This window comes from Schistocerca americana, chromosome 7 (genome assembly GCF_021461395.2).
Source record: "Schistocerca americana isolate TAMUIC-IGC-003095 chromosome 7, iqSchAmer2.1, whole genome shotgun sequence".
Classification (NCBI taxonomy): Eukaryota; Metazoa; Arthropoda; class Insecta; order Orthoptera; family Acrididae; genus Schistocerca; species Schistocerca americana.
In genome coordinates, this window is record NC_060125.1 from 115,022,999 (window position 1) to 115,027,047 (window position 4,049).

Consider the following 4,049-nt stretch of genomic DNA (forward strand, 5'->3'; position numbering starts at 1 on the left):
AACCGTTATGTTCCGAGGAGCCAAATGTTACATCATCCCCAGTAATGTTAAACGGGTGGTGGGTGGCCAGAGCGATCTGTCTCCGCAGGAATATGGACAACCAAGGAAAAGATTAGTTGGTACATGTGCACTTAAAGGAATATAATTTACTCAACTTGTCCGAAAGAAATGGTAGACTGTTGACAACTTAAGGCAGGAGTGGGTAGATGTAAGCAGTGGCCCGAACAGATGTGCGTCTTAGTGTACTGAATGTTTGCCAGTGGAGCTACCATCAGCTCGGTGTAACGTTCTGCATCAACTGGCCGCTGGAAGCAATCCTGAACTAGAAGAAGACTGGTGCCCAGGTTCCTATCATAACACCGTCCTGGCTGTCTCCATTGCTCGGCAGCCTGGAGGTGTCTGACTGTTGGTAATGTTCACAGCAACACTTGCGATCCACCCACGAATGAAGTGTAGGGTCGAGGTCCTTCAGTCGGTACTGGCGATGCAGTGTCCCAGGCAGCCGGAGGTGATACAAGCTGCATTATCCGGGCAGGTCACGAATCTCGGAACAAGGAGTCAGCGGCAGGTCACACAATTTACACGTACGAAGTTCGCCATGAGCAAATATTAAGACCAATAACGAACAAAACAAAATTATATTTAAAGAAACGGGGCAGCGTCTTTGATTAGTAATCAGAACGTCCTCGGTTCTGGGTTCGAATAACGCTGCCGCTCGAATTTTGATTAATAAGAAAGGTCTGCAAAAAAAAAAAAAAAAAAAAAAAAGAAAGAAAACACTGACCTCACTAACCAAATGAGTGGACACGCCGACGCAACTTTTTTCAGAACTGTAGGAAAGAGATAGTTTTATTGGAGCTACTTCGATGCTGGCCATCTTGAGACAAACGTCGCTACGCTTTCGAGTGCGTTCAGGTCTCCCCCCATCCCCACCCCCTTACTCACTCTCTTTACACAACGAAAGACACCCACATACTTCTTATAAGACGAAGTCACCACCCAATCAACCTTAACTGACCATATACAGGGTGTTACAGAAAGGTACGGCCAAACTTTCAGGAAACATTCCTCACACACAAAGAAAGAAAATATGTTATGTGGACATGTGTCCGGAAACGCTTATTTTCCATGTTAGAGTTCATTTTATTACTTCTCTTAAAATCGCATTAATCATGGAATGGAAACACACAGCAACAGAACGTACCAGCGTGACTTCAAACATCTTGTTACAGGAAATGTCCAAAATGTCCTGCCCGCATCTCGTGGTCGTGCGGTAGCGTTCTCGCTTCCCACGCCCGGGTTCCCGGGTTCGATTCCCGGCGGGGTCAGGGATTTTCTCTGCCTCGTGATGGCTGGGTGCTGTGTGCTGTCCTTAGGTTAGTTAGGTTTAAGTAGTTCTAAGTTCTAGGTGACTGATGACCATAGCTGTTAAGTCCCATAGTGCTCAGAGCCATTTGAACCATTTGAACCAAAATGTCCTCCGTTAGCAACTATACATGCTTCCACCCTCCGTCCCATGGAATCCCTGATACGCTGATGCAGCCCTGGAGAATGGCGTATTGTATCACAGCCGTCCACAATACGAGCACGAAGAGTCTCTACATTTGGTACCGGGGTTGCGTAAGCAAGAGATTTCAAATGCCCCCATAAATGAAAGTCAAGAGGGTTGAGGTCAGGAGAGCGTGGAGGCCATGGAATTGTCCGCCTCTACCAATCCATCGGTCACAGAATCTGTTGTTGAGAAGCATACGAACACTTCGACTGAAACGTGCACGAGCTCCATCGTGCATGACCCACATGTTGTGTCGTACTTGTAAAGGCACATGTTCTGGCAGCACAGGTAGAGTATCCCGTATGAAATCATGATAACGTGCTCCATTGAGCGTAGGTGGACGAAACTAAAATGAGCTCTAAGACGGAAATTAAGCGTTTCCGCACACATGTCCACATAACATTTTTTCTTTATTTGTGTGCGAGGAATGTTTCCTCAAAGTTTGGCCGTACCTTTTTGTAACACACTGTATAGTAATTCACTGAGACATTCCGTCAGTCTAAAAGATTTCTGTACCCCACATCCACAGCCGAAGTAACCATCGATTTCAGTTCTATAGCCCAGAAAATAAATCCATTGGAAGCCCACAAACCCTGCGATGTAGTGACCTAAGCCGCCCATTTCGCTGTCTGTCTCAATGCCCCAGTCACGTGCTCAACAGACGAATGCCATTTAATTTTCAACAGTATCGAAACCTGGCCTACCGCTGCCTTCCCCCGGAGCACGAGTGCGGCTGTGGTGAGAAGAGGAACAGGAAGCGAGGCTTACGGCCGGAGGCTGCTCCAACAAAGCAGTCACCTTGTCAAACGCCAACGAGTTTGCTGACAGCATTACTTGCGTTAAATTAGATTTGCGTTCTCAATTAGGAGTACTATGGCGTCCAGCATTTGTCCAAAAAAGGGAGTCGAAAGGGAATTGCCCTACATTTCGTATCGTTTAAAGGGCGTTCAAAGTGATTAATATGCCGTCGCATTCTTATGAGCCCGGTAAACGCTGATTGGACTGTACGATGCGCTTGTTATCTGACGAACGCCAGTGATTGCTACCCGAGCTGAAGGCGGCCATTAGGGAAAAAGCTAAGTTAAGGGCAAGGAGAGTGGTGACAAGATCTTTCACTGTCGACGTCACCAGTTATTTCAGTTCATTCAATTCCTTAACGCAATGGAGGGGAGGAATCATTTGTCGACAGATTGTTACTATCAAACAGAAAGTACTCCTATGGAAAATCAACTTCACTTTGATGATCCCACAACTCAAGGCAGTTATTTGTGGATCACATTTCATTGTCTACTGCTCTCGGTTTTGGCTTCTAATGTACCTCATTAGTTTCAACTTAGCAGAGAGACGTACTGTGTAGCACCTAGCTCGACGACCTGTTTGTCCAGTCCAGGAATTTATAAGACGTTTGTAAATTGTTTACCTCAAGAGCTATATCCTCAACTGTACAGAGAAGCTGCTAAACTTATTTCAATGTTTGGTTCAAAATATGTCCGCGTACGTCATTTTTCTGTTATGAAACAGAAGAAGTCCTACTAACAAATTTTAATCAGCGTAACTCCATGTGTTTGGCTACATTATCAACCGTAAATCCATTTATATTGCATATTCTTAAATGGAAATGTGTATAAATGTATATCTTACACAACTTAATGTTAAATGAGAGTAGGTCTGTGTAAAGCTTTTTATAGTTCTGATTCTGCTCACCACATCAGCACTGTCTAACGTATTTATGTAATCTAGTGGTCGAAGTTTTTGCTTGGGCTTAAAAACAATATGTTGAAAATAAACACTGCCGATAAAACCCGGCTTCTAAAAGCATGATGCAATATTTTCCTCCTACAAGTAATAGCACTGTATTTCAGTCACTTCTTCCTAAGTTTGCCGCGTGAGCAGCCTTCGGCGTATACGTAGCTACCTCAGCTGCAGTGGCTGGCGAAGCCGGAGCGCTGGGCAGACTCGGCGGCGACCAGCCTCCTGCCAACGCCTGCTTTAATCGCTCTACACACCGCCGACTTAAACTTCATTGCGCGGTAGCTGCGCAACACCTTCTTTCACAAAACCTGTCCTTTCTGCGCTAATTCCTTTCTCCTTAGGCTAACTACTTCAGTGGATGGACTGTAGCGTCCCGGTGGTTCCGGTCGCCTACGGTGGACTGGATGGCCGAGCGGTGACCTCTCCAGTTGGCAGGATGCTAGGAAATAGCTGTGGAAGCGTCAGAAACGCCAAAGAAACATTATTAATTCATAACACCTTCATTCCTGCCGAGTAAAATGTGGCTTGGTGATATCAACGACCTTCCCCGAGACCTCGTTGACTCGTAGCGATGACACCAGATCGGGCCGCGCAGTCTTGCTAGCGCAGCGCCGCGTGCTGTGACGTAGCGGAGGAATGTCCTTACTTAGGCCGCGCATGGCTGGCGGCGCCCGGCTCGGAGGACAGCTCGGCTGCGGACAGCAAGCTGCTGCACGTGGAGGCTCTGGGTTGGAGTCCCGACGCT